The 20,203-nt window shown below is 35.7% G+C and overlaps 2 protein-coding genes across 3 annotated transcripts in view; both read left to right on the plus strand.

The window, feature by feature from the left end:
- LOC105426236 (uncharacterized) overlaps nt 1-20,203 on the plus strand; it is a 99,511-nt gene that overhangs the window by 60,669 nt on the left and 18,639 nt on the right. The gene's annotated exons all lie outside the window — the stretch shown is intronic.
- LOC105422954 (uncharacterized) overlaps nt 8,334-20,203 on the plus strand; it is a 292,571-nt gene continuing 280,701 nt past the window's right edge. Inside the window, exon 1 of one of the 2 annotated variants that reach the window (XM_089084187.1) lies at nt 8,334-9,421. The gene's annotated coding sequence lies outside the window, so the exon portion shown is untranslated. The other variant, XM_089084189.1, reaches the window with a different exon arrangement.

The following is a 20,203-nucleotide window of genomic DNA, read 5'->3' on the forward strand; positions in this document are numbered from 1 at the left end:
AATTAATATTCTATGCTATTTTTCTATTTAATTTCTTTATAATTGAAAATTATAATGAATTGAATTATAATGATTATAATGAATTGAATTTTTTAATTAGAAATAACTAATTTGAAATTATGTAAAGAGAGTATTTTTTTTGGAACACATTTACAATTATTCACGCAATTTTGAAATTGTTATTTATATTTTTCGTTGTTAGATTTCTTAAAAATATGTGCATATATTTTTTGATATTTTAAGAACTTTGATATTTCATGCGCGTAATATGTGCATACATACATATATCCGCATGCTTTTAGGATTGTCATTTTATTTTTTTGGCAAGAGATTATAACTTTAGGATTTCTGACCCTTTTCTAGTGAAATGTCAAACGGAAAGTCGCGCATATTATACGAGTAGAGCAATAGCCGATAATTATATTAAGCGCTTCAGGCGTCGTACCGCAATTTACTTTTGCTTATATCCGACCACGATTAATTATATACGGCGGATATTAAGAAGTTTGCGTATCAAGTTGTGGTGCGCCACGCCAAGAGCAAGTTTTAATAAGCAACGGGAAATGATTAGTATATTAAAGTATAAACGAGTTTTCGTGGCCGCGCGAGAGAGTTTTCCTACCGACAGGGTCGCATTTGTATGCGGCGTCGCATCTATTTTTGGTGCAAGTGTATTCTTGTCGGCGATGCACCGTCTCGTAAACGGTTCATTAAATGCGAAAGACGACATTAATGTTGAACGAAAGATGTTGAAGAAAGGCCACTGAATCGTTCGTGGCCTTCGAAATCGCCTGCTCTCTTTGGGAGAGTCACACGGAGTCAAACTTTGTGTGAGAGTTTCTACGAGTTTTAGTACTAAGTACTCCTCCGCAAAGCACGCGACGTGACGTAACAATGCGACGTTGTTGTATAAGTGAAACTTTGCGTTCATCCTGACGAATGGGAAATCTCGTTGTTCTTAAAAACGACGATTATGTGCGTAAGAATATTTTCCGAGCTCATATCATAGTAAATTAAACAATGTTGAAAAGCGGCTTTTACAAAATTTTTGTTACTACAGCAGAGGAAAATATTTTAAAAAACACGTTACGTTAGTATACATTTTCTTTCTTTTTCTCTCTAAACACTGGATTGCAGAACTGTTGACAAATCATAAACGGTAGAATTTAGCAAGTTTTATATTTTCAACGCTGTTATTTTTTTTTTTATTATGCTGTTATTATTTTTTTTCTGTTACATATGTCATAAAAACAACCGATTATATACCATTCGTAACGAATATATTGGCATGCATATTGCTGCTTTTATTTTATTTAATATACTCAATGGATGAATATTGGAAAATCATCTATTGACTACATTTTCATTGATTAAGGGCACGAAAGTGCAGCGAAAAATGTGGTCACTAAAGTTTATTAGAAAGCAATATATGCAGTTTTAAAATTCAATAACAGACACAAAAATATACTACTATATATAATAAAACCTTAAAAATGTAATATTGTACATTATAAATCAAAATAATTTATTTTTCTTACGTATATTGATTCTATTTTATCGCACAATTAAATTATTATTCTATTGATATTTCGTTTTCGAATTGCAAGTGAAAAGTTTTATTGATTCTAAATTTAATTTCATAGATATATCTACATATTTATGTAAACATATATATATATATACTTTAGAATCAATTATCTATTGTGGCCTCGCGTGATTGTCTTGCTTACAACTTGTGGAGTATTACGACCAATGGATACACTTTGAAACTTTTGAAAAATTAATTTTTTTTCAAACGGAATCTATTTTTTGTGATAAAAAATATTCTTTAAATCGATTATTAACGAGTGACACGAGTGACATAATGTCGAAAAAGATAATAATACATCATTCATATTTAATTTACTGAATGTAAAAAAACTGTTGATTAAATTTTTATGAACATTACGCGTATCTAAAAAGAAATTTTCTTAGTTAACTTTAATTAATGTAATCAAATCACTATTAGAAAATATGTATATGCTTTTCGCGTGCAACTATGGAGAGGCGGGGGAGGGAGGGAGGGGGGAGCTTCGTTTCCGTCCAGCCGTCTTTCGTAATTACTCTTTAACGTTTAGAAACTCAGCCGTATCGGCTCACTTGAACATTGGATACTTACTTACCGATCGAAACTCCGATGGTAAAGTGTCATTTCGAGCAGTCGAGCGGCGAACTTTTTGGAGTTCGCGGAGTTCCAGGAGTACTTTATGTGCGAGGTACTTTTACTCACTCGAGAATGGCGCGGAAGAGAGAGCCTAGACGGACGGGAGTGCGAGAAGCGTGGGTTAGAAAGACAGGACGAGCTCGACATTCTTCGTCTTTGCGTGAAGGGTTGGGAATGGCACTTTCCCTTTTCCTCTCAACCTGTTTTTTGCATTCTTTCACGTCTGAATCCTGGCATTGTATTGCGATACGCCTAAGGAACCCATCCACTCGTGTACGTGTACGTAGAACTTATCTTGGTAAACAAGATAGTATACAATATGGTATATAATAAGAAAAAAGAATAACACCATCTTTGAAAATAAATTGCACATTTTTCTCATTTTCGGTTGCTTTTCGTTACTTTTTACTTGTTCTCTTTTGTCTTCTTTTCCTGTGTGTACACACCATCGTGTTATATTTATTTCAATTTTTATTTATTGTTCGCATATCGTGAATTTGTTTTACCATAAGAAATGTGTCGACGATATTTGACGATATTTATTACGATAAAAGTATGTCGTAGTTATATTACGTATCACGTTCTTTACCATGTAAAAGAATTACACGTACTTATTCACTTAGAAATTACTACATTCAAAATCTGGCTCGTACATAAATATCTCCTTTTTTCGGTGACGAAAACAACGTCGCTTATCGATGTGACTTAAATTTCTCTCATTAGTAACTTGAAGATAATTACGAAAGCGCTTCGTGACAGCGCGTTTCCTGCCTGCTCTAACGTCATATAAACAAACTTTACAGCCGCGTGTATTGCTGCATTTCCATACCGTGCGGAAAGTTGACGCGCGTGTGTATAGAGCAGGCCATTCCTGTTTTGCATCACGCTCGCTCGTCGCTTTGTCGCCAAGTTTATTAGAAGATGGCTTTTTATTGGGATGCCTTTATCGCACAGTCTCTCATAGTGTAGTGTGAAAAGTTCAAGTTGGACTCGGTATATTTTTTTTTTTTTTTTGTTTAAAAGGATATGCCTTTGGTTATTTACCTCCCAAAGATCTCTCTTTACAATTATTTTTCCTTCAGCGGAAAATTATTCTTCTGGAAAATTCGCATTTTAAACATTCGCTTATTTTCAGCCACTTGAGCCGACCGCTGCTCGAAAAATCTGGATATCGTTGCCACTTATAAATATGAAATTGACAAAGGATCGCGATATACGTACATGTGTTTGTAGGAAATAATATGAGCATTAAATTAGAAAAGTTTGAAGAAGATGAAAGAAAAACTTTTTGTTTTATAATGAATCCTTTACTTAACTTGGGAGCAGTTTTACATGAGTAAAACAATCAAATTTAATAACTTTTCCCATTAATAGATAATACTTTTGTGAAAGTATAAGGCATACTAATTTGATTTACTGGCATTCTTCTTATATTCGATACTTCGTTACGGTGTCTCCTTGAGGATTACAAGGATCGCTATGTAGCCGAGCTCGTAAGTCTTCAGCTGCCGTTAAAATCCACTTCCGGTATAAGCTCACAAAACGAGACAGTATTCCTCGCTCTAACGAGTTTTCCACGTCCGTGAATAGTTATTCGTTGCCAAAGGATTTCTCGGTTTTACCATGACTCCATGTTGGGTTTCTGCCTTTAGGCGCCTACGAAGGTGACTCTCGTAAGAGCGGAAACGATATCGACCCTGGTGGCGGGGCCACCAGGGTATTAATATCGACACGCGGTTTAACGCTCGTGAATCCAGATATTCGATCAATGCACCGTTACATCCTCGGAAATCCCTGTCTTATTTGATATCCTTGCAAACGCGTGCTTCTGTTAATACGATTTTAATGGAGTTCAACAAATATCTGAAACGCGTCTCTGACGAAATATACACATACGATTTTATTAAGTAAGGTAGCCACATAGAATAGGCAAAACATATCTGCTATTACTATTTGTTGTCTATATATCTATATCTGTTGGCTTTTCTATCGTAAGTTTTCTACATAAATATAAATGTTAAAGTTTTTGCGAAATGTTCTTATTTTCCATTTCCTTTCATTTTTTTTTTAAACATTATCAATAAACATTTTCGTTAGCTTATATTATGTTAATAATTACAATTTGTAAGTTGTTATTTATTTATTTAATTAAACTATGTAGTTGTAAAAGTTTATATAAGACTAATAAATATAAGAATTAGAAAGAGAATTTTTAAATCCTTAAAAACTTTATAAATATATCTATTCTGTTTTGTATACATATGTTTTAAAAATACCTCATATTACGCTTCATGATTATAGATTTACTAGAAGAAATTTCAGATTGCAGATAGTTTAATGTTTAAAGACAATGAATTTTTCTTTTAAACTAAATCGAAAACATTTTAATTTAACTGACAATTTTTCTTCTTTTAATGAAATGTTTCCATGAAAATCAATGATTGTGGAAAAAAACTGGGTGTGGTTCGCACATGGCACGCAGCTTGTTAAATTATGCAAGCGATAAAAGAACTTTTGGGACTGACAAGTCGTATCGCAATGTGGAATATGGTATGCACAAGAAGAAAGTTGAAGCGAAAGGCAATTTGGATTCAAAGACTGTGAAAAAGAGCTGAAAAGGCACTATCAAAGAGACGGAAAGGAATGAGGATCATTGATGCTCGTCTGGGCGGAGGGTTAAATAGTTCGAAGTCGCGCACGTAATCGAGACATCGAATTGCTAGCTTTGGCTAAATGGTGCGGTCGAAGGTCTAGGACACTCTATATAATCAACTTTGTGACAGTTTAATGATCGATGCATGCACACTCGTCCGGGTAATTAGTCACTCATGGATGTAATGTGAACATATTAGCAACATTCGATAGTATTATTAACAACATTAACGATAGATGATAGATATCATAATGTCGATATCATAATATCGTAATAAATATAGATAAAAAAAATAATTGATATTGATATTGATATTTATTTTTATTTTGTATAAAATAATACATACATAAAACATACATAAAACTCTTAATAAATTTTGACGATAAAAATTATTTTTTCCTTTATATTTTGTACGCAAATATGATAATCAATATTTCTTAGAAATACTCGTCATCATATTCGTCATCATAAATATTTTCATTTTATTTATCTTTTATTTTTATTGAATTGCCGATGATTAATTTTTTTGCCAATGCGCATAAAATTTTATAGAAAAGTAAAAATAGAATACAGCAGGAAAAAAAGGATGAAAAGATTAAGGCTTAAATCAGCAAAAGAGATGCTGTTTATTGATATTTATTTAGCAGATTAAATAATCTTAAAGGTTAATGTAAAAACCTGCGATTATCATTAAATTGATAAAAATTAAATGTCTAAAAGATAATTTCATATTCACGCGTTTACAATTTCATTTATGACACATCTATTTTATAAAAAAAAAAAAAACAATTCTATATCGTTACTGTCGCATTATGACAATGAAATAATACCAACGGTTCAAGTACGTGTGAAAACGGTGCGGAAGATTGATCGAATTCGCAGCTTCCGACCACGAGACTTGGCACATATATGCGATCGCGCGCACGCGCAAGTGTGTGCGTGTGTGCTTTTTCATACAACAGCAATAAGCTCTTTGTGATCTTCCTGACTGCTATATGAATTACCAGCGAACGGAATTTCGTTGTTGTCACTCCGCTCTATGCACGCAGCCGATTCTCAAATCTGTCCGACCGAGCAACGACCTGTTCTACTGGCACACACTCTCTGTTCCATTCTGCAATCGACAGAAAAAAACAACGGAAAAGGGCATGCGAGAGGACGAATAAACAAAGGGAAATACAATTCCGAAGCTTGATTCATTCTGTCACGACTGCGTATATCCGGTGTCCCTTTTTCATTAACTTCACCAATTTACCTTGGCTCCTTTTTCCTTGCTTTTGTTTCTCAGCGAGTACGTATAATCGTAGTTTCGTCAAACTTTCAATGAACTTCACATTCCCATACGTTTCAAACAAGCTAATGTCTATCTAATCGATTTAATTCATTTCGGAAATACATATATCGAGGAACATAATTAACATAATAAATTGTTTATTATTAAATTAGGAATATATATATATATTATATGCATGGCGCAGTGTGTGTATGATACAGTACGTCTATATACAATTTTACTTTATCGATTAGTAGGCTACTGATAACTTCCGCCACTTTTATTTTTGAAGGTAGATGATCATCTTTTCACGCTTTTAAAGAAGAAATGATTTAGCTGATCTCGCAGCTACTCTTAAAGAGTATATGAGTATAATTTTCGATTTTTCTGCTACGTCGAAAGAGCTTCTCGGATCACCCGGTCAGGATAGCCATTAAGGACTTTTTTCTCAGTCGTTCGTCGGAAGACACCGAACTTTCTCCTATAAGCAGTCCATCTTGGTCTCCATTCACAAGTATGCATAGCAGCAACGTAACACCGTTATCAGTGGTGAGAAGAGGGTGGAGAAGGGAGGAAGGTGTCCGCGGAGAGTGGTATGCCAGCGTGGAGGGTTCGGTATTTCCCCCTAACCTCCACCTGTATCACCCGGCATGGCCAAGCGACCCTTGGTGCTCACGCCTCCTACCCAATTGGGGATTCGATCGACGTCGAGAACTTTCAGCCGTGACCACGCAACCTCATAGTGGCGCCTCTGTCGCGCCCCGTAAACACGACGAGAAGCTGTTAGCAGCAATGGAGGGATGAACAGAGAAAGAGAGATAGATAGACAGAGGGGGAGGATATGGAAGGGGAGAATAGAAGTGGAGAAATCACCAGGGTGTATGTGTATGTCGCAGTCTCATCCCTGTGCTACTACCATCGTCAACCGTTACGGAGAGTCTGACCTGCGCGAAGAGAACCACTGCGTGACGACGCTGTGGCAGGATCTCAACACAAGGACATTCCGTAGATATGGCCTCCGGTCCTTGTCTTGACACTATATGCGAAGAGAAACGCGCGATGGTGTTCCTGAAAGCTGTATTGGAAGCAGCACGAAGGACACCGATGGCAATGTTAATGCAAATGTGTGAGGATGTCACAGCGTTTGTGGACGTCCCCACGTTTGCAAAGGTGTCGGTGGATATGACTGGTTGTTAGTAGTAGTAACGTGTGCTCTGTGACGCACACCAGTAGATCTCACTGATCGAGTACGTGATGGTCCATGATTTGGTAGGAGGTTGCAGCGCGGCACCGTGGCTATCTCTGTCTATATTCATAATACATCAACGTTTCGCGTGACGTCGATATCGGACTTCCTGTGTTATATCGGTGCGAGACACCGAACATGAGCTTGATAACGTAACAGCTTGAATAGTGATGATTTTCAACTGATATTGACGGCAAGATAATATATTACTCGAGATTTATTTCAAGCGATTAAAACTTATGTTAAAATTAATAGAAACATCTTTACAATCAAAACTTTCGCTAATGCATCTGCTCGCATCGTAATCAATTAATGATACCAGCAAAACTTTTGACTCATAATGGTAACTCTAAAAGTTTCTCCTACACACAAACCCTTCAAGATATTCATCTTTCATATACCTTTCGCTCGTGCATGTTGAATTCGTTGGTGTAAGGACGTTTGCGACGCTCATGGGGAAGGATCTTTCTACATAGACACGGCTTCCAACACTATCTTCATCCTCTTCTGTCCTTTCTACCCTTGCTCCGTGCTAGTGTTGAGGCTTCTGCTGGCATTGAAGTCGTTGGTAGTGGTGGTAGACGAAAAGGGAGGTTGAGAGAGAATGCGTCGATGGAGGTGGATGACGTCGGCGACGTCGGCGGCGGCGGCGGCGGCGGCGGCGGCGGCGGCGGCAGCGGCGGCGGTGGTGGTGGTGGTGGTGGTGGTGGTGGTGGTGGTGGTGGTGGTGGTGGTGGTGGTGGTGGTGGTGGTGGTGGTGGTGATGGTGGTGGTGGTGGTGGTGGTGGTGGTGGTGATGATGGTGGTGGTGGTGGTGGTGGTGGTGGTGGTGGTGGTGGTGGTGGTGGTGGTGGTGGTGGTGGTGGTGGTGGTGGTGGTGGTGGTGGTGGTGGTGGTGGTGGTGGTGGTGGTGGTGGTGGTGGTGGTGGTGGTGGCGGTGGTGGCGGCGTCGGCGGCGGTGGCGACGGCGGCGGCGGCGGCAACGGCGGCGGCAACGGCGGCGGCAACGACGGCGGCAACGACGGCGGTGGTGGTGGCAGTGGCGGAAGGTAGTTTCTGGGCGGTGGAGGGCGCGGATCGTCGTCCGCAAAGCCGTGCGTTCACCCCGTGCCGCGACGACAACAGGGCGTCGTTCGTTCTGGTGCGAGCGCCGAGAGTCCGCCGGGGGTTTCGTCGTCGAACTTTCCTCGAATCAGCGGGTCGAACCGATCGAACCGATCCTCCGGCTGGGTGCGTGTAGTGCGAATCCTGTAGCCGCACGGGAACCCGCGCCTCTGCGGACTGATTTGTGCCGCGTCAAGACTCTCCGTGCTTACCTTACGGTGATCGACACTCGCGATCAGCAGCACGTTTCTACCCTCGTGCACCACGTGGCTACTGTCGAACGTGGCGATCCTATCGCGTCGCGACGTACCTGAAATCTCAAGATTGGGCAGTGGCCCTGTCGCGTGTCTCCGCTAGGATTTACGCCAAGACCTGCCTGCTGAAATACGAAAACGGGCGGAAGATTCTGCGGTTGGACTTTGCCACGAAGTTGTGGCTATTCTTGAGGTTGGGTATCGACGAAGTGAAGCAGGCATCCGCACTAAGGGAAACTTGATCAAAGCGTGTCACTTTTGGACGGTGGAAAGTTTACGCTTGAGAAACAGTGGACAGACAAATTTCTCGCATGACCGATCTCGTATGTCAACGAAGAAAATTGTCACCATAAAGAATGTCACGTTGTTCTTTGGACGATCTGTATTAAGAAGACCTCCGGCAACTATTGGATCAAAATCGTGAATTTATCCCAAGACTGATTAAACGCGAAACTTCCGCGAATACGTATAAAGTGAATGCTAAATCATTCGGCATCGAATACGATTAATCGTATTAAGTGTGTGACATATCGAAACTCACCGAAGGATATAAGCGAGTTTCACATGTTGTCAGAAATGAGTGGATCCGCCAGATGATGACGCGAGGAGTCTTGTGATGAAGTGAGATATAAGTTTGACAAGTGTGTGTTAGCAAAAATAAGCGTCAGTGTGAATCGAATTTCGATAGGTACGTCTCTATGTCGTCGGTTCATAGGTCAATCGTCAGGGTTCGCTCGCACGATCGACCTATTTTGGATTACCCTGTATAAACGTCGTGGATTCGCGCCCTTCGTCGGTACGGCGAACACGTGAATCGTCCCTTAAAGTGAGAATCGATCGAATCGCTTGCGTACAAAACTTGGTGGACTGGTAAGTTCCACGAACGGTTCCGTGAAAACTCGTGAAGATGAGTAAATGGGTCTTACTAATCAGACGTTTCTCAATTTAATGCGATAAAAAGGAGAGTAATTCTTGAAAAGTTTCTATCTAAAGATTACATTGCCCACTTACGTTATCTTGAATGAAAACATTCGTAAGATTTTGTTAAGTTCGTAACTTTTAAGTATGACTGACATTCAAACTTTTCTAACTTTCTCTGAAGAGAGTTTGAGGATATTCTGATTGACATAATCGAATATTTTTAAGAGACACTCGATAAGTTGACAGCTGAAAAAATGGATAAGGAATAAGTTATAAATTATAGGAATTCAAGGAAAAAGTTGGAGGAAACGCGACTGTATTTACCGATAGTATCAATCTGTGTCACTTTTTTGACGAAGAAAGAGTATTGTCTATCACTTATCACTGGTCAGTCATTATTAATGATCGCTAGTCGTTGATATTATTATCCATCATATAATAAAGGCTTGATCAAATCTGATAGCTCTGTCATTTATAGAATATTTTGATATTTTTTAATTCATTTATTATGATCAATAATTGAAGAAAATATTAAAAATTTTGTCTATAAATTAATTACTGATATCGATAAAATTCATTTTTGGTTCAACATCGTTTTAATTGTCGTTATAAAAAAGTTGAATTCTACATATTTTTCTAGTATAAAGCAGTTTCCAATTAACGGTTAGACAATTTCAATCAATCAATTTAATTTTAACATTTACAAATTTATATTGTTATTAGGAAAGTTTTGCATATAATGTTATTCTGATTGATCAAAAATTTTTAAATTCAAATAAAAATTTGAATTATTTTATATTATACGTATATATTCTTTATAATTTTTGACAAACAATTTTTTTGACAATAGATAAATATTGTGCAAAAGAAAAGAAATAATTACATTTTATTTAAAAAATTAAATATAAGAATAAAAAAATTAATCGCTAAGTTAATTTTGATGTTTATAGATTTTTGTATGTTATATAAATAATATTATTTAATAATATTATTTAAGGGAGAAAGGAGAATTGACAGTATTATCTTTAGGAATAAATTGACTGATATTATTGAAAATTTTGCAATAATTGTCAACACTGTTAATACTTTTGCATGCAATGCTTAAACACAATTTCGGAGATTGAGCCTTGTGTATTACGAGAGAGAAATGAGAAAGCTCTTGTTTACATGAGCATAGAACCATCTTTGCAAGCATTAACGCGTTCAATTAATCACTCGCTAGAATTAAAATCTGCGAGCAGTATCAGTTTATAGAGTTCTTCTTCCATGACGAAAGAACATAAACGTCTGAAGACGTTTTTTTTTTTTTTATAAATAAATCAATTAGATATTGACATATTGTAGCTCAAAGAACATGAATAACAGGAATAGCAAACCGGCGACCAGAGTATTCTTTAAAAATGTATGAGATTATATGAAGTTGGTAAAAAGAAAAGTTACGCATGTTTGCGGATTTATCCTACAGTTGTTCCTACATTTGAATACTTTCCTTAAGTTGTCCGAATTATATTTTGCGCATTCCAAAAACGTTATCAGGATTACCACTGTGAAAGTCAATGTAGTAGATGCATGAATTTTGATGAAATATATATGTGGAAATATATATGTCGGGGTTTTGAGAAAAGTATTAAGAAATTGCAGCTGCGAATATCTCACGCAGAATTTACGACTACTTTACTTACTCACTAGTACGTCGAACAGTTGATATTCGCGATACATACTAATGCAATTTATGAATGCAATTACAATTATTTTTTTTTTAATATTGCTTAAAATTAATCATTTTAATCATTATTTATATTTATATTGCTCATACATTTTTAAAAAAATAGCAATTTTTTTCTGTGAGATTAGAGCAATATTGTATGCATAAACAGAAAACAATTATTTAATGAAACAAAATATAAAATATGTATAAACGTTAAAATATCTATATTTGATCTATATTTAAATGAACCGAGTTTTAATTATACGTTTGCAGAAATCTTGCATTGAATGAAATTGGCCTTATTCGATCGATGGATTCGCGTTACTCAGCGATTATGTTGAATATTACTGAGAAATAATAATAATATGTCAAGATAAAAAGCATACTTAATAATGCATAATTAATGTATCGAACAAAGTAGTTATTGGACTGTGGAAAATAAAGAAATAAACGAGCAAAAACACAAAACACTAAATATAAAACATATATGTGTTAACAGATCTAGAAAGACATTTCCTGTAGACGGATTACTACATACATACGTGTGTAGGGGGGAGAGGGGGAGGGGAGGGAGGAGCGAAAGGGAAGGAGGGGGATAAAGGTGGTCGTATCGCGTTTGGTTTATCGATCGTGCGAACGTTTCGGATATGTGCGAACGTTCGTGCGAGGTGCTTTATTTGAAATCGTTGCATGTCATGTGCTTTGAAAAGATCTGCGTTGCTGTTTTGAGTGGGGCGGCGAGGGGCGAGGCGGGGCGGGGCGGGGTCATCAGGCGGGGTATCCGCGAACAGAAAGGAGCATCCGCGCCTTTAATTAAAACCGTTCACGCTCGAAGATGTCGTCGGCGAAATTGATTATCCGTAATTGGGGCTTGACGCGAGCTTCTCCCTCGCACGACGTGGCCGCTGGGCGCAGAAACGGCGGCACAACTCGACAGCCTGTATCGGAAGTCGACGTCAATAAGCCTCAGAGCAGCACGCTGCCATACACAGGCGATCGGCCGGATTACAATGGCCGGCCGCACAAAAAGCGATAGCGAAATAGAAACGTGGAAATCGGATGTGGCAGCACGGTTATACGTTCGCGAATGCCTCGGTCGTCGTTACATTGGCTCCATAAACGTGATCACGAAAAATTCGCCGATCTCATACGTAGCATCGATACGCCGAATACTTTCGAAATAAGATTTTATTTTCAAAATATGTTTGTATTTTGGCTGCTAATGGAATTTTCATTATTACCCTCATTGTCACCCTAATTTCGTTTAATTTTATTAAATATATAAAGATGAAATTTATGGACAGAATTTTGTATTTTAATCAAATTCTCTCTCTCTCTCTCTCTCTCTCTCTCTCTCTCTCTGTGATTTATTTATAAAAGAATGACAAGGGTTCAAATGTGTAGCGCAATTCTACCGAGACAAATAAGTATTTTTGGATTTATTATACCTGTAAGTTGAAACATTGCAAAATAATTTATGTGTATGTGAACTTTAATGGGTAAGCCACATCGATATAAGCTGAAGAGAGGGAAGTAACGAGATTTATATCAGCTAATAGTTATTATCAATTTATCGATTTTATCATCGCAGTCGATGTTTGCTCAGTATTAAATTTGCGAGAGAGAGGCTTTTCACCGGTGGGTTTAATTTCGTTGATATTACTGTATCTCGACACGGTCGTCGATCGTAACGAAAGCATTTCTACCTTGAAAGTGCAAGGAAATAATGAAAACACGATTTACGAAAGATGAGATTGTTTTTCAATCGGGAATACAATACGGCATGAATCTTGAAAAGATCTGTTCGTTGATAGTTCGAGATATATTTGCATATTCTGTGAATGTATCATAATGCTCGGAAAGAGAAATATGGTTTTTATCTCTTTCGGCACAGTTGTAAATCGAAAGTAACATCTGATAAAAAAAAGATTAATCGACTTTGTTGTGTTTCCTAAACGTATATCTTCATCGGCTAAATCTAAATGTTTTAATTACATACGTTTGCACATACAGATATATAAGACATAAGAAAGTTGTGAAAAAAGGTAGATATTGCAGTAGTAGCTTATAAAAATCTAAACATTTTTGAAAATATTTCTACATTAAAAATATTTATTTTAGAAAAAAATTGGCTAAATTTGACATGTGACTTCTCGATATCGTAGATCATCTTGAGTAATTATTGTTTTCATGTAATTTTTATTATACATATATTTATACATATTTAGAATAAATACAATAGCGTTATTATTCTCTATCAAGTATTTCTATATTTAAATAAATTTTTCTATTTATTAAATTTAGATTATTTGAATTTAATGATGAAGCATATTATGCAATCTCGAAGTTAAGTTAGTTCGTTTCTGAATGGACGCTGAAAATTCACGGTACAAGGAAAATGATATTCTCTTGAAAGAAGTCTTTGCGACATAATAGCATATTTCCTTACCTTCGACCTAGATCTTAATAAATTTACAAAAAGCATTATTTCAAATTAACTAAAAGCATAGCTGTCTTTTGTTAAAGCAAAGTACAAATGTGATATCGCTTCGTAAAATCTATCGTGATAAACATATTACTTCTCCATTTATTCATGTCGTTGCGTTTTCCGTTTTCCATAGTCTTTTAAAAATATTTCAGAGTTTCATTCCATCCCACATGTTCCACGGATACATTTCCGGCACGTTTCACAAAATTTCAGTTATAACATTGCGCACAGTTGCTTGACCTGCAAATGAAATTTACTGCCGTGAGCGCACAGTGGCAAACGCGGCTCAAAGCTCGCGCGAGATCCTTCTTGCTCGATCTTACAAAAAATGCGTGGCGATATCTCGAAAAGTTGCGGTTGCACTTTCCACGAAGGGGTGCTCTTTCCCTTTATGGTCCCTCGCGTTTGACGAAGTACTCCAAGGCTGCGTTTGAAATTATTTAAGTACCCTATATGTCCGCGTATGTAGAAAATGAGCTGCTACCTTTACATTGTCCTCTGAAATGCTTTCGGTTCGTATCATACATTACGCGATAAATTAACCAGCGCATTTAGCTATAAATTTCTCTTTACAGAATTCTCTCTCTCTCTCTCTCTCTCTCTCTCTCTCTCTCTCTCTCTCTCTCCCCCCGCCGAGAGATGCAGTCGAATTCATCGAGAAAATTGTCGTTCTCCTGCCCGCTTATTCCTTTTCTCTTACCTTGTTGCTGGTACTCGACAGTTGTAACAGGTATACGGAATTTTTCCGGACTTATGTATAATTTCTAAAGGGGTATATGTCGTAATAGAGTTTTCCCGAGACGTTTTCTTTCCGGATAACTGGAAAATGCTTGCTTCCCGAGATGTATCCTTGCTTGCGCAATGCAAAGAAATATCGCGTGTCAAGATGTTCAGAGCGAAAAATTGCAAATCTTATACGTACAAATATCCATGTTTACATGTTGTAAAATCTTCTCGGACATTTCTTATTTTTGCTCGTACGCTCGCAAGGATTCAATTAGGAGACAGGGATGACAATTTAAAATATATCTCACGTTCGATGTAACATATAAGCGAAATTAACCATCTGTCTAAAAAAAACTGCGGGGAAATAGTCCCGCGGTATTATCCTTCGTTTCTCCGATGCATTACTTTCTCGTTATGGAAAAAGCTGCCGTGTCCTATGTATGTTATATCGTGCGAGAAGAAAGCGGGGACGCGCGCGTTTCGTGTAGATTTATATTTCGTTTCTCAGTCCAAGTTTCCTGCGGGCGAGGCTTCTTCCGTTTATTCGTTGGGGCAGTATAAAATGCTTTTGCGGAAAAGGTATTCTCTTCACACAGAATTTTCCTCCAGGCATTATTCAATATAAATAAAAGATGAATTAATATTTCAATATTATCAAAATTAATTTATTGTAAAAAATTTATAAACGGATTTTATATTTAAATTTTAGAATAAAATTCTGTGTAATTATTTAAAAATTAACTCAATTGAATAATATATAAAATATAAAAACAATATATATATATATATATATATATATATATAAGTTTTTATTCAAAATTTTTTAATATAAATACATATGTTAAAATGTATTTTAAAAAACAGTATTTGTTCCATTATTTTTAATGAATTGAAACGTTGATTATTGAATGATTTTGTAAATTTAAAAGTGACATTTTATAAAGCAGTTTTGATGTTAGACAGCATCATAATGAGCCACATTCATCTTATATGATCATAAAGAAACGAAAATTGACAAATATTTCGCTTCAACGCGCGAGTTGACCCATCTGGCAAAATGCATTTAATCTTAACGAGTAATTTATCCGAGTTATTATAAATAGTAATTTATACGAGTTATTATAAATTGCAGTTTCATTAAAATGTTAATAAGAAGCAAAGTATACATTTCCACCAAAATTTTCACTTGAAAATCGCGAATAAAACTGTTATAAATGTGTTATTTCATTAAAAATCTGCACGCATACGAATATAAATCAAGAAGCATCGGAATATTACAAGGAAAGAGAGATTGTTTAACAAACATCAAGTGTGTTCGCGCATTTGCGAATGTCGTTAAACGTTGTTATTATTACATGTTTACTGCGATTTGAAAAGTTTATAAAAACCATATACAAAAATACACTTGTTCCAGTTTTCGCGAAAGTGGAGAGAATATCCATTCTTTGTCTTGTTTATTTCGTATCACCATTTGTTCGCACAATTTCAGCAGCTGCGAGTTTGTTAAGCTTAATGATAAAATCTAATTTCATGGCTAAATAGATATATTAGAAGCCAAGTCTTGTACTCGCTCGAGACAAAGCCAAGGAACATACATGTTACCGTACGCTTTGAAATTTGAAAAATGCGAGAAGATGGTGGTTTACATATATATATATATATATATATATAAAGCTCGATTATTCGCGATATATCCGGAGTTGCGGAGTGGAAAGCGTCTCATCGATCACTCATCCCGCGGGAAGCCCTACAGAAATTTATACGTACACTCTGGTGCATGCTTTGCCAACTGGCATCTACTATCGTTGATGTATGCGTTTCGGTCCCTTTTGCTTGATTCACATCGTGCTGGTACTACCGATATTCGCAAAGGACAAAAATGTTCAACCTCTCGCGAAAGCAAACGATTACTTTACTTCATTTCACACGAATACATTTTATGTGTCTATTTTTGTACTTACTCGTCTCTCTCTGTGATATTCAGAGTCTACCGCTCGTTGACTCTATTTTGGCGACTGACGTGAATACGACGTTATCGGGCTATCTTGAATTTATCAGAATGCCCGAACTGCACGTTTACGGAGAAAGTTTTCGGCCGGTCAGTCACCCTAAAATATCAGAGACACAAGGACAGTAGACAACCGAGGTCGACGTTTAGTATCAAGCGCCGCATAATATATCATCTGTGTAATATCTCTTCTGTGAAATTCATTATGGTATTTTCCGATGTATTTTCTTAATTCAAAATATATATTTATATAAAAATATATCTTTTTAAAATATATATACAGAAAAAGTTATCTTAGAAATTATACAATGTAGGCGTTTATAAATTAATCAATATAATTTTACAATAAAATTTTAAACATTACGAGATATTTCTTCCTTGTACAACTTCTTATAATTCTAAAAATTATTAATACACCGGGAATAATTCCGTCTCACATTTCGAGATATGTCTTCACAAATTTCACAAAAAATAAGAGATAAAGTAGTACCAAGAAGAAAAATCTTTCTATCTAGAAGAAGGGTGGATAATTCGATTATACAAAACCAAAGCTCATTTTTCTGTGAAATTTGTTCTTTCTCTTATAAGATTTAAGATACGTATTCTCAGAATTTGAATTAAATCAATTACGTTTTGTGCAATTTGATATAAAAAAATAATATATATACCAGTTTGCAGAATTAACTTACGTAATGTAGTATCACAAATATATAATATGCGATTTGCGGAAATATAAAAATATGTTACGAGCTCTATTTCATTGCGTGCGTATTTCATTGATATATAACTGTGCAAAATTACAATATTTTTTATGATGCAAAAGATTGGATTCTAGCAATTTTATAGTTATCTGTGATATCATGCATTTACGATCTTGAAAATTGAATTATTTCTTTTTTTATTTTTTAAAAATATTTTTTATTTTTTATTTTTAAATTAATTTTTATTTTTTACACATGTTGTTATTGTAGATTGCGCTTTATTAAGCTTTTTCTCTCATCATATGGAAAAACATCATATGGACAGAAAATTTGGACAATTTGGACAAAGATTTCCGAGGTGATATTTTACTGTGGAGTAGCATTTACGTATATCGTATTATGTAGCATCATTTAATGTCGATGTTCTTCCTTTCGCATCCCTATTATCGAGAAAACGTAAAATGGGATGCTTTTATCATAAATTCAGTTCCGAGCTCAATGTGAAGAACATTTGATGTTGCAACACTTTGCAACACTCGGTGCATTATTCGTGTGATGCGGTTTTGCCAGATGTTATCATGGATGTATCACCATTAATTGCCAATAATTGATTCATTGTATACTAGATATTGCTCTTTCTGTTTTAATTAGTTATCTTGATCGAGTTAATTGATTTAATTAATTAAGTTAGTAGTCCAAATGAACTCTGAGCATCACTCGGAGCATCACTGGTCATTATATTCATATTGGATCATAGTTAATTATTACATTTCACTGAAATGGAAAGCGGGAAAATGAATTAACGATTCAGTTCAGTGAGACGTACATCTTGATTTTCTTATATATACATTTTTGAAAAATTGTTTATTAATTAATTAATAAATTTACTTTATCGTAAATCTTCTATAAAATTTTAACTAAATGCACATAATTTCATTGTTGTAATATTTTGTACAGATTGTAGGTCATCTAGAAATATGATTGTTACGGCATATTTCCATATATGAATAACACTTTGAAAGTCCTTTCAGTAATTAATAAATTTTTATTAATTAATATCGCTATTAGAACAAGAATCGTTATTTAATAATCAAAGTTATTGATAATATACAGGGTCCCATTTTAATTTATGAACCTCCAAAATTTTATTTATTTTCACTTTTAGAAGAAAAAACATTTTCAAAAATTATATAATTTTGAGAGAGCCACATGATTACGATATTAACTCATTCGCAGATGATACCAGTTTTGTCAAGAGTTTTATATGATCGTTATTTTTTAAAATAGAATTTTTAAAATAGAATGATATATTTTTTCTTGCGTGAATATAATTCCATTAATTGGTGTAAAGAAGAATGCATAGTTGCTTTAAAAGAAAATTGTGCAATTAGTAAAATATGCAAGTAGATATCTTTTTCTAAAAACAACTGCATGCTTTCTATAATCGATCAATAATCGATTTGTCTCATTATCGTGTAGTGAAATAAAAGTATTATTAGTATTAGGATACAGTTATCCAAAAATGAATAATTTATAAAATATTTTATATTTTACATCAGAATATGCGAGAAATTCATCATTCAATCAGAGTACGCTTTTAGAAATGAATCAATATCGTAATCATATAACCCTCCCATTTGAAACTCTACAATTTTTATATGAAAGTTTTTTTTTAAATTAAAAATAAATAAAATTTTAGGGGTGATAGATTAAAATATACCTTGCATATATGTGTATGTATTCTTTCAGATAAATTTCAGATAAATATTATCTCCTTTTTTCATTTTTTTATAATAAACAAGTGATTTATTAAATTATTTTTTGAAATACGATACATCTTAAAACGAATATTTTCTAAATAAACTGTTAAATATATTGTATGTATGTATGTATGTATACAACTGTATTGAAGCACTTAAATTTATAGTCAATGCAATTAAATTGCACGTGACAATACAGAGGATTCCCCAATCCTAGTTTCCAAGCCTTTTCCATCATGTCAATCAAATTCGGTTAAAAATTAAATTAAAACGCACTCGCGCTCGCGATCTGCGAAATTAAAGTGCCACCAAGTGCGCGCGGAGTACGCAGAGTACACGCAGAGTCGCGTAGCCTCGCTCAATGTATGTTTCACAAACGTCAGAAGCGAGGCGTTTTATCACACAGGCCGACGTAACTTTAGCGTGAAACGAGCACGCGCGCCGATTAGGATATTATCACTATGGCGCTGCGTCGCGCCGCGCCACGCCACGTTCGCACCACTGAATCACTCGGTTTACGCGGTGGCGACGCTTTCGCGGAGTCATCCCACCATATAAATTAACGATATAGCGAGAGAGAAGCGACGTACAACCTCGATTGAGAGAGTACTTTTGCTCCGCGCGATATTTTATCGTCGGAATTCGGGCCTGGTCGATCGTCGCTGGCTGGCCGGGCGCGAGCTGTCATTGCCGCGGAAGTAACTGACAAGTTAATTACGCCGTTGTCGCGGCGCATTGCGGGGGGAAAAAAAGAGAAACGGTGAAAGTGTGATGGGTACTTCGCTAAAGCCTATTTCTAATCTAATTGCTGCAAAGATCTAATTGCTGCGACAAATATTAATCAAAAATTTTGACATTTTGACTGATTAAACCGAAATTAATGAAATAAAGTCTCTTTTTTTTTTTTTACTAATTTCCACTTGTACGTACTATCAGTGCGTAGAAAAACATGTACATTGTTTTAAATGTAATTATACAATGGTTAATACCATAATTATACAATGGTTAATGGACTGCTTCCAAGAGTGAAGAAATGTAAAGATGCACAAATATTTATAGATATTCATTTTTCAGGCTTTCTTATCAGTGACAGTAAATTATAAATAAAAAGTGAAACAAGTAACAAAATATACTACAATTATGTATGTCTTTTTTACA

This window comes from Pogonomyrmex barbatus, unplaced genomic scaffold (genome assembly GCF_055798465.1).
Source record: "Pogonomyrmex barbatus isolate J1 unplaced genomic scaffold, ASM5579846v1 scaffold8, whole genome shotgun sequence".
Taxonomy (NCBI): domain Eukaryota; kingdom Metazoa; phylum Arthropoda; class Insecta; order Hymenoptera; family Formicidae; genus Pogonomyrmex; species Pogonomyrmex barbatus.